This window comes from Phalangium opilio, unplaced genomic scaffold (genome assembly GCF_054372755.1).
Source record: "Phalangium opilio isolate 3A_F unplaced genomic scaffold, DU_Popi_V2 ptg000060l_1, whole genome shotgun sequence".
Classification (NCBI taxonomy): domain Eukaryota; kingdom Metazoa; phylum Arthropoda; class Arachnida; order Opiliones; family Phalangiidae; genus Phalangium; species Phalangium opilio.
The window spans coordinates 2,280,063-2,291,268 of record NW_028324177.1 but is presented as its reverse complement, the minus strand read 5'-3'; the positions used below and the strand labels follow the sequence as shown (position 1 = coordinate 2,291,268).

The following is an 11,206-nucleotide window of genomic DNA, read 5'->3' as shown; positions in this document are numbered from 1 at the left end:
ATATCTGTTGAATTATTTTAAATTCTTTGTCTCTTGCTGCATCACTTAAGTCTGACTTTTTGATTTGTGTTTCTTTGACCTTCTTAGCGAATTTTTCTTTTTCCAAATAATTAGAATAAAGTTCATTGAAAAGACGTTGAGTAAAAATTTAAGTCGATACACCCTGATCCTTTGGTCCAAGCATCCTAAATGGCTCCATATGTAAAAAAGACATTTTTAACTCCTCGGCAAATTCTCCTTTGGTAAAAAGCCCGTGTCTTTTACTGTAAAATTTTCTTTATCTAAAAGCCCCGGTTTGTCATCCATAAATACTGATAAAAAGTCGAATCCATCTTCTGAAAGCTCTGTAATTTTACTTTTCTTGACTTCTTCTAAAGCGTCCTAACACAAGAGATATTATTTTTAATTGGGGGCTAACCTTATAACATGACACTAAGAACTTACAACTATTGGCTTCGGCCTCCCAACAAAAGTCACCTTTTGTAAATCTGAAGAACTACAAAGAATCGCCCCTAGATTTTCTTATAAGTACTTTTCATCAAGTTTAATGCCTGAAAAAATAAGAAAGTATTATATTAGCACGCGCTTTATACAAGTTTGTCAATAGATAGTTGGGTACTGGCAAGCTGGCTCCCAAGTTTTGTAAATATTCACTTACCTTCTTCAATCTTTTTTCGTTGGGCCTTTGTGGGTTTCTTTGAATTGTATTTTTTGATATAATTATGATCTACCGAAATATCCATAATTACGCTTTTATTCTTGATTTTATTAAAGAGAAATCGGGTCTACATCTCCAATGGTAAGGAAAATGCACGTGTCAAGGTCTCCTTGACAGACCAAGGGCCAAAATCCAACATTTTTCAACTGGGTTTAACATATTTTTTATTATTATTTTTCTGGGGCGAGATGGCGCGAAGCAGTGTATCCAATGATTGACGTCACATTTTTACCAGGATGTTCCTCCGTTTTCGAGCCCCCCCATAGCCATTACGGATAGGGGGAGGGAAAGGCTTTACAAAACGACTCCGTACCCAGGGACAGGCTCCAACGATCCCCGTTGACTTCCAGCAGCCCCTTTTATCGGAATTGTATAATATAATTGTAAAATTTAACCTGCAAGCAATAAATGAATTTTTATACCACGGACTCGTCTTCCGTTCTCTTGTAGCAAGCCCGAGTGGCCGTACCGACATCCTCTGCCACGGCCGATACCACGGCCTCGAGGTGGCATTATGTCCCCACGGCTTCGAGGTGGCATTATATCCCCACGGCTTCGAGCAGTGAGCACAAAAATAGAGGAGAGTCGGAGAGGCCAAATTCTCCGTCAGCCCCCTTTCAAAAACGTTACCAGTGCCGGTGGCTCTCTAGGAGCGTGGCGCACATGCGCAATCGGCGCAACCGAGAGAGAAAAAAGTCAGAGAAGTTTGTTTACATTATTACGGCCGAGGCTTGAGTTTTACGGTGTCGGAGTCTCGATGATACTCAAGCCGCTTCGCGATTCGCGAATCGTGCGTGCCTACAGTGCTTCGGCGACGGTAATTAACAAATTTGTTTCTTGTTTTTAATCTACTGACCCTTTCCAGTGTTTTATTTTTTAACCTCTCAATATTCAAAGAAAAATAATAAATATGGTTATAATAAAGTAAATAATCCATCTTTACATAGGTCAAATCTAGTTTTATGTTTGGGGAATGCCGGAATGAAATGAATTTAATATCGGAGCTACAGTTTTTCGTATTATCGTTACAGTTTTTGTAACAACATTTCTTATAGGAAACCATTATTAGGCTTACAAATTATTAAAAATTGTAAATTAACCGTAGACAAAGCTACAGTAAACACGCTGAGTGCTGATCTCTAGTGTGTAATGTTAGCCTCTCTCTAACCGCATTTTCGGGTTTACCCTTTTTGAATTTCCCTCTCAAAGGATCACGTGACGTCTTACTCCTCGGCGGTGCGCCGAGGTAGATGCGCGTAAGAGCCATGGTGCCCGGCCGTTATAAAGTACCTTCCCCCTTCTATCTCTGACTCTCCTTTGGATAATGTGCTCCCTGCTTCGAGGTGGCATGATATTCCCACGGTCTTGGGGTGGCACGATACCACGGCCTCGGGTCCTTCCAATACCACGGTCTCGGGGCCTTCCAGGTGGAGGGATCGGCCCAGGTCCTTTGGGGCTTTTCAGGTGGAGGTATCGGCCCTGGGCCTTGGGGCCTTCCAGGTCGTCGACCTATCGCAGCCCCACGGCCTCGGGCGGGTCGCCCTATGGCCCTATTAGGACCTCGGCGGCCCCTAGCGCGCCCTCTTCCGCGAATAGCTTCATTACCGTAATACACTTGAACGGTCACCGTTGTATTTTCGGTAAATAAAAATTGGCGATGCATATTGGAAACTAGATTTTGAAATAAAGACATCTATTATTATGGTACTAACTTATGTTTTACTCAAGGACTATTTTCACATTAATTAATTAAGCTTATTTTAATAGTAAAAAATATCAAAGGGACTGAAAGACAGGCTGAAAAAAAAGGGGTGCATTGGAATAATCTTAAAACATTAATTTCTTGAATTAATCGAACTTAGTTTCTTGAAACCCTGGTTATCTTAATTACGGGCCTGTACCGTACTTCTAATAATTTTTCCCACCAGCGAACCGGCCCTCTTTTTACTTCCCTTAAGCCTTATCTGCAGCCTTGAAACTTGAAAGAATCAAAGAAAGCAGCTCTCATTAACCGAGGCTTAAGTTCTATATTTTGAAAAAGACGTTATAAAAAGATTTCAAAGTGAAAATATAAGCTGTTAGTGCTTTAATGCTACTAAAATGTAATTAAGCATAAGATTAAATATTATTTGTTAATAAATTTTCCATTTAAAATTATATTCCATGACAATAAGTACGAAACTAAATTCGCTTACTTGTTTTCTTGACAATGTTTGAAAAGTGTAAGTGCGTTCAGCAACCACTACGAAGTTCTCGGTTTAGTGCTGGATTGTAATATTTATACGGAACCGGTAACATAAGGCGCCTTTATGGTACACCAAGCTGAACGTTCCTAATGAAACCTGGCAATACGGTAAATTTAGTTTCTACATTTTTAGACTTTTCTCCGTAGTTTCAAAGCAAAAATATAAGAGAATTCAAAGAACAACAGTTTAATTTACTATATTTATTTCTTTTCTTCTCTCGAATAACGACTTATATTGCAGGAAACACGCATAACTACGTAATGATTTTAAAAGTGGCGGTATAGCAAGTTTGTCCCGTTTCAAGCGACATCTCTAGAAAAAGGTGTTGTTAAAAAATATGTTTATCTGTAACCAGCAATCAATATAATTTCGGCATGATTGTTATTTTAGAAATGATTTTCACCATATGATTTCAATTTGTAACTGTAATATAGTCATACTCATTTGTTAACATCGAGCCTAGCGCCACAGCCTACTGTATATTCAGGTCTCATTTAAAGGTAGCACTGTTTTAGAAAATGGATATGGGGAAACGTCTTACTGGCCCTCCAAACGTTACGAAGCTCAAATGGCTCTTTTCAATTATAAACAAGCTCGCAAATAATGGAATAGTTTAAGAAAATTATGTCAATTTGAATGTTAGAAGTAGTCTTGTAAAGAAAACTAGTACAATTACTGTAGAAAAAGCATTATTGGAATTCAATTTTTAAATCCCGAGCCAACTTTTTGTCTGTAAAGTGTTCAACAGTCAAGCCATCAAAAAACCAATATCGATTAGATGGTTTTTTGATGAGCAAGCGCTGAGCATCATGACGTCAAAACCGGAAACGCAAAAAAGCGTACAGTGGGGAAAATTTCACATCGCTTAGTAAGCGCTTTCATCAAAGAGGCTTACTGAACGTACCCATTGTACAGAAGTGATGCCGAATCGCCAACAATGAAGATTTTCCCAGCGTTCGCTACGAAGCGGGTATATTGGACTAGGGATAAGACACTATAACTAGTAAAAGAATTAAGCCCCTAAAGAATAAGGCACCAATCTTGTGCTTTTGTTTAGGCCATAGTGAAATTCTGGTTGTAATAAAATGACGATTAGTAGTGTTTCAATGAAATTAAAAGTTGGCCTTATCTTAATTTTCAATTTAAATCAAAGTGTAGTTTGAAGAAAAATATCCCCTATTTCATAAATAATAAAACATTTCTCTCGGAACTTCTTAGAATTTACACAACTATAAGAGGTATTCCAAGAGTCAGATATTGACCATAATGAACATTCTCTTAATGCATTATCAAATTCTGACTGTTCTTTAGGCGGGTATACTCCCAATATAAGATATTTCCGGTGAACTAACTTCCGGTGTAAATAAATAAAATAATGGCTGCCTTCCAATCAGAGGAGCTCGGAGGATTAATTTCAATGTAGTAAGAAAATTTTATATTGAATTCTATGCGACTAATGTTTTTCAGAACTATATGTTTCAATCTTTTCTAGTAAAAAAAATTTATTTCTTTTATCATAACGGAAGAGAGACAGGCGTTAAAATAACATTTTTTTTTTTCATTATAATCGACAAAGGCTTAATAATGTTTTCCCTACTGTTTTCATGGATTAAATATAACTTACAGGGATAGTCATCTTGGGTAAAATGTTTGTTCCACGCGCACCTGTGGGCCACTATTGTCAAAAACCGGAAGTTTCAAAAATACTGAAGCACGGGGTTAAATGGGAGCTGGGTTTCGTCTGATCTTTGTGTGAACATTATAGGCCCATTAGCCCGTGGATTAAATATTTCGGAGCTCGAAACTAAGTTGTAAAAGTTCAATTATTTTGGAATTTAAAATGCTTTCGACCCATAAATTCGAAACCATAGGTATAGCAGCAAAAAACAAAGAAAATGAAATAAATGTTTCAGAAGATAAATTATAATATTCTAATAAGAAAAGAGTTTTAAATTAGTATGTCTAGGCTTAACAAATGTAAAGTTTCAGAAAATAGTGATGAAGAATGGGGAAATGTTGCTTTTTCAATTACTAGTGACTTTGAAAATGATTCGGTACCATTAGAAAGTATAGAGAATGCTGGATCTTCGAAAGGTTAATTTTCATTGTATCTTCTCCTATTTTTTTTAACCGTCTTGATTTGTAGGAGTAAAACAACTGCCTAAGAAAAGCCAAAGAAGAAACCAAAAAAAATTACACTTGCTAAACAAATAGTTTCAAGTAAATAGTTCTAATTTTAGTCTTATATTTCATTTAGATGCAATTCTGATTCATAGTTAGTGGTTATGAAGAAATGTTCTCTAATGCTCATTGAATTTTTAAAGAAAAAGATGATCTCCCAATCACACCAAGATCGGCAGCAATAATGGCCTATATTCTCTCATGAAGTAAATCATCAAGTGTGAAAGATGTTGGCGATCCGGTGGCAGGCAAAATGGGTCTTGGCAGAAACTTCTCCCTACCTCGCGGCGGCCATCATCTATGAAGTATTTTTAGCGGCTAGAAACGTACCGTTCCTCCCGAACAGCGAGGCAGAGAGGTGAAAATAAAAACACTAGCGTCGCGTAGTGAGAAAAATGTGCTTTTCTTACAATCGTATCATGGTTGTATCTTATGCAGCGGCTTCTCACTTGCGCGAAATACACTTGAATTCCGCCGTTTCTAGGAAACGTCAGATTATCTTGGAAGTGGCCATTTATCACAGTTCTCTCTCGATAGGAAAAATTTTTCTCTTCGCGACTAGCGCGCTTCGGGAGGGAGAAAAATTCACGCCTCTTCACTCTTACAAAGTTTTTTTTCGGGTTTTCTCTTCATAGATGATGTCCACGGTACTAACCATTATTGAAGTGAACTTCGTGTAAGGTAATATATTTCTGGTGTTGGCGATCCGGTGGCAGGCGCAGAACATGTTGGCGATCCGGTGGCAGGCAATATGGGGGTTCACTGTGTACCGTGCTATCTGATGAAATATTTTCAATTCTTTGTCTCTTGCTTCATCACTTAAGTCTGACTTTTTGATTTGTGGTTCTTCGACCTTCTTAGCGAATTTTTCTTATTCCAAATAATTAGAATACAGTTCATTGAAAAGACGTTGAGCAAAAATTGAAGTCAATACACCCTGATCCTTTGGTCCAAGCATCCTAAATGGCTCCATATGTAAAAAAGACTTATTTAACTCCTCGGCAAATAGCCCGTGTCTTTTACTGTAAAATTTTCTTTATATAAAAGCTGATAAAAAGTCGAATCCTTCTTCTGAATGCTCTGTAATTTTACTTTTCTTGATTTCTTCAAAAGCGACCTAACACGAGAGATATTATTTTTAATTGGGGGCTAACATTATAACATGACACTAAGAACTTACAACAATTGGCTTCGGCCTCCCAACAAGTCACCTTTTGTAAATCTGAGGAACTACAAAGAATCGCCCCTAGATTTTCTTTTAAGCACTTTTCGTCAAATTTAATGTCTGAAAAAATAATAAATATTATATTAGCACGCGCTTTATACAAATTTGTCAATAGATAGTTGGGTAATGGCAAGCCGGCTCTCAAGTTTTGTAAATATTCACTTACCTTCTTCAATCTTTTTTCGTTGGGCCTTTGTGGGTTTCTTTGAATGGTACTTTTTGATATAATTATGATCTAACGAAATATCCATAATTACGCTTTTAATCTTGATTTTATAAAAGAGAAATCGCGTCTACATCTGGTAGGAAAATGCACGTGTCACGGTCTCCTTCACAGACCAAGGGCCAAAATCGAACATTTTCCAACCGGTTTTAACATGTTTTTACCTCTCCGAGTGACGTATGTCACGGAGAGGTTCTAATTTCGACGTGTCTGTGTGTCTGTCTGTCTGTCCGTTGTTACACCCACGTGACCGCGTTCGCAGTTTGCAAATCGGAGCAAACGTGTATTCAATTTCCAGACCGCATTTACAGTCCCGGAAATTGTATTCCACCTACAGGCTATTACTCCATTGCCTGTCTAACAACTCTGTTCATTTGTCCACCCCACATGGACACTAGTCTGAACTTACTAGCTTCTAAACACCACCACCTTCTCGTCTTTGTCCATTCCACATGGACACCAGTCTGTACACCTGGCTTCTAACACCACCATCTTCTGGTCTTTGTTTTTGTCCATCCCACATGGAGACCAGTCTGTACACCTGGCTTCTAACACCACCATCTTCTGGTCTTTGTTTTTGTCCATCCCACATGGACACCAGTCTGTACACCAGGCTTCTAACACCACCATCTTCTGGTCTTTGTTTTTGTCCATCCCACATGGACACCAGTCTGTACACCTGGCTTCTAACACCACCATCATCCTTAAGGTTAAAACATACGCGGCGATCGGCTAGGGTTACGAGAAACGTCTAGCCTTCCAATGGAGGGGTCTTCCTCCAAGGTTCACGCAATTGCGATGTTCTTATCTACAGCTGCGATTCGAATCCTTTATATACTACCTATTTGAGTAAGGCGAAACAACAGTCATATCCTTCAATTCAAACGTCAATAATAGTCAAGTCTCTCAAGGTTGTTTAATTATTCTTTTTTTAAAACGATGTAACGCTCAATAAGGCGAACAACTATGGAAGAAAATATTAAATATTAATTATATTTATTTTAATATTTAAGATAATCTCTTTTCTCAATTCAAAATTAATACGGAAAGAGTTAAAAAGCAGTCCATTTTTTGTCTGTGTGTGTCTGTCCGTTATCACACTAGTGCGCCGAGCTAGCAGTTCGCTTTGTTTTGATGTGTTAAGAAATCCTACAGAACCTTAATATTCACCTTTTCCATAATATAAAGTGAATATGTGGAAATCTTTTTCGTAATTACGATGCATTTAGTACTTTTGTAGCTTTAAAGCTCTGTTTCATTTTGATATTCCAAGGATGTTTTTTAATATTATTATTTGAAATGGCTGTTTATATATTACTTAAGCTATACTACATCTGTATATAGAATAATCCTTGGTTTAGTTATTTCAAGACGAAAGCTATGGCCTGGATTCTGTCTGGTAAATCAAGTTTGATCCGCAATAGGTTTAGTGAACCAAAGAGTAAATAATTGAGACCTGAGGTGGAGAAAACTCTGGGTTTTGATTATCGTGTCTGTAATGAAGGGACATTAACGGTTCAGAGTGAGCCGAAAGTTAAATACACGTTTAAATAATCAGATTTAGATTTTATTATAGAAGAGCGCATCATGGTAGCAATTAGATCAGTGAAAGGGCTAATCGTTATCGGATCATAGCTTTGAAGTTTTCATTCTTGTTCCATAAGATAAAGTGAATATGTGGAAGTGTTTTTCGTAATTATGATGCATTTAGTACTTTTGTAGCTTTAAAGCTCTGTTTCATTTTGATATTCCAAAGATTTGTTTTAATATCGTTATTTGAAATGGCTGTTTATATATTACTTAAGCTATACTACATCTGTATATAGAATAATCCTTGGTTTAGTTATTTCATGAAGAAAACTAAGACCTAGACTCCGGCGGGTATATCAAGTATTATCCGCAATAGGCTTAGTGAAACAAAGAGTATATAATTGAGGCCTGAGGTGAAGCAAACTTTGGGCTTTGATTTTCGTGTCTGAAATGAAGAGACATCAACGGTTCAGAGTGAGCCGAAAGTTAAATACACTCTTAAATAATCAGGTTAAGATTTTATAATAGAAGAAAAGATCGTGGTGGCAATTAGAATAGTAAAAGGGTTAATGGTAAACGGGTAGTAGCTACAGACTTTTTATTCTCTTTATGGTGCGCATTGACTATTAGTGCGTCTAGCTACAATTTAGCTTTGGTGTTATTTAACGTTAACATTCATGTTGGCAAACTAAGAATATTATTGAGGTGAGACGAGACGACAGTGTTTACACTGCAAACCAGTTGTGAATGTAGCTATCAGTATATACGGTAAACAACTGAAGCGTAGACTTCATTTCCTGTTCTATTCCCCATTGACTGATTTCCTTGTGTCCAAGATTTATCCATATTGGATGTAAAATGTCGTCTGCTTTACTGTATATTCGCTATGCTTGGAATACTGCTTCAATATTTCGTAAATTTTACTTCAAAAAAGAAAAATAATTCCATATCTAGGTAAATAAGTTTGTAGTAGTAGACCTCTTGACTAGGAGAGGTAATATTTTGGTTTTCCCAACTTGTTTTTTATTATTTTTCTGGGGCGAGATGGCGCGAACCAGTGTATCCAATGAATGACTTCATATTTTTCACCAGGATATTCCCCCGTTTTCAAGCCCCCCATAGCCATTACGGATAGGGAGAGGGAAAGGCTTTACAAAACGACTCCGTACCCAGGGACAGGCTCCAACGATCCCCGTTGACTTCCAGCAGCCCTTTTTATCGGAATTGTATAATATAATTGTAAATTTTAACCTTTAAGCAATAAATAAATTTTTATACCACGGACTCGTCTTCCGTTCTCTTGTAGCAAGCCCGAGTGGCCGTACCGACATCCTCTATTACGGCCGATACCACGGCCTTGGGATGGCATGATATCCCCACGGTCTTGGGGTGGCATGATATCGCCACGTTTTTGGGGTGGCACGATACCACGGCCTCGGGGCCTTCCAGGTCGCATTCCAGGTGGAAGGATCGGCCCAGGGCCTTGGGGCTTTCCAGATAGTCGACCGATCGCCGCCCCACGGCCTCGGGCGGGTCGCCCTATGGCCCTATTATCACCTCGGCGGCCTCTTGCGCGATTAGCTTCATCCCCATTAAAGAGTTGAACTCTTACCGTGCAATTTTCGGAAATTTAAAATAGGCGATCCATATTGTTAACTAGTCGATGAATTTGACTTATGGAACTTCGGCGACGCAGTTTGATTTTTTTTCGGCACATGAACAGCCGGTGTGTTCGTCCAACAGCCATTCACGGCTTTCAATTTAAAGGACGATTTTCAACAAACTGTCGTCAGCAATTTGCGAATGGTACATGCTAACTATCCGGTGGCAGGCAAAATGGGTGATGGCGATCCGGTGGCAGGCAAAATGGGTGCTGGTGATCCGATGGAAGACAATATGGGTGCTGGCTATCCGGTGGCAGGCGCAGTGGGTGCTTGCTTGAGTCTCCTTTTTGCCTCAAGCAGTTTCTCGCTGCCGTATCTCTTTTTTTGATTGTTCAGCACTTGCTGGTAGAGTTCTTCACCAGTTAATTTATTTGTTGGGATCTTCATTAGTAACGTCATTAAAGAGAATTGGTGAGCATGTAATCATTTATAAAATAATTATTACTTATAATTGAATTTGCGTCACTCGTTACTTGAAATTCTCCTTCACCGGGCCAAGAATGGGGTACGGAGTCGTTTTGAAGGGTAGAAATCGTAGCTATCTGTGATGTAAACTCCCGCAACGGGTGAACGGGGTGGGTTGAAAAAGTGGGGATCGCATCCTAGTATAACGTTTTCCCAAGTTCTACGTTACCATAGAAACCAAACCTCTTGCCAGTACCCTGTAGCTCGCGCCATCTAGTGCCGCGGTTTAGAAAAAATAGAAAAAAGGCTTAGTTTTGGCGGTTTTGGGTTTGGCAAGGTCGTCATCCGTCTTTGATTGAAAGTTTTTCCAACAAATTTTTAATGTGAAAATGGGAAAATATTGTTTGTACTAAAGTTGTAAAAACTACAACACGTCAGATGAGTCCCGTAGTCAAGGCATAAAATATTATCCAGTTCCAAAACCAAGGAAAAACTATTTCAAATGTATGCGGTGGCTTACGGCAATAAACCGTGAGGATATAAGAACTCATAATGATGTTAAGTCACATCATTATGTCTGCTCTATGCATTTTATTGGTGGGAATGGGCCCACAGATGATAATCTAGATCCCTACAATAATAACGTGCAGGCAGGGAATTGTTTTAGTCTAAAATTGTAGTACTAAAATTACAATCATAACCATTTATGATTGGCGAACATTACTTTGGAAAGCAGTTCTTATTCAAATTCTCAGCAAGCCCAAGGAATAGGTAAGTTTCCTAACAGTTAACCTAGGTTGTGCATATTTTAACAGGGTTCAAATTTTTCAAGTTGTTCGAAATTGAGCTACAGGTGATTATATCTATGGCCTAGGCCTGCTATCTGATAAGAATATTGGAACACCGTTAAATATAACTGAGCCAATGGTAGAAAATGAAGAATCTTCTGAAAATAGTACAGTTTGGGCTACAACTTCTACATTAGCGCTGTGTGGTACAACTCCAGTTTTAGAT

The 11,206-nt window shown here is 38.4% G+C and overlaps 1 long non-coding RNA gene across 1 annotated transcript; it reads right to left on the bottom strand.

The window, feature by feature from the left end:
• Nucleotides 1-5,477: 5,477 nt before the first annotated feature.
• Nucleotides 5,478-6,655, bottom strand: LOC149666518 (uncharacterized). Its single transcript, XR_016368271.1, has 3 exons — nt 6,537-6,655; nt 6,326-6,430; nt 5,478-6,262 (listed from the first exon to the last, which is right to left on the bottom strand). It is a non-coding gene; the product is annotated as an uncharacterized LOC149666518 (long non-coding RNA).
• Nucleotides 6,656-11,206: the final 4,551 nt, after the last annotated feature.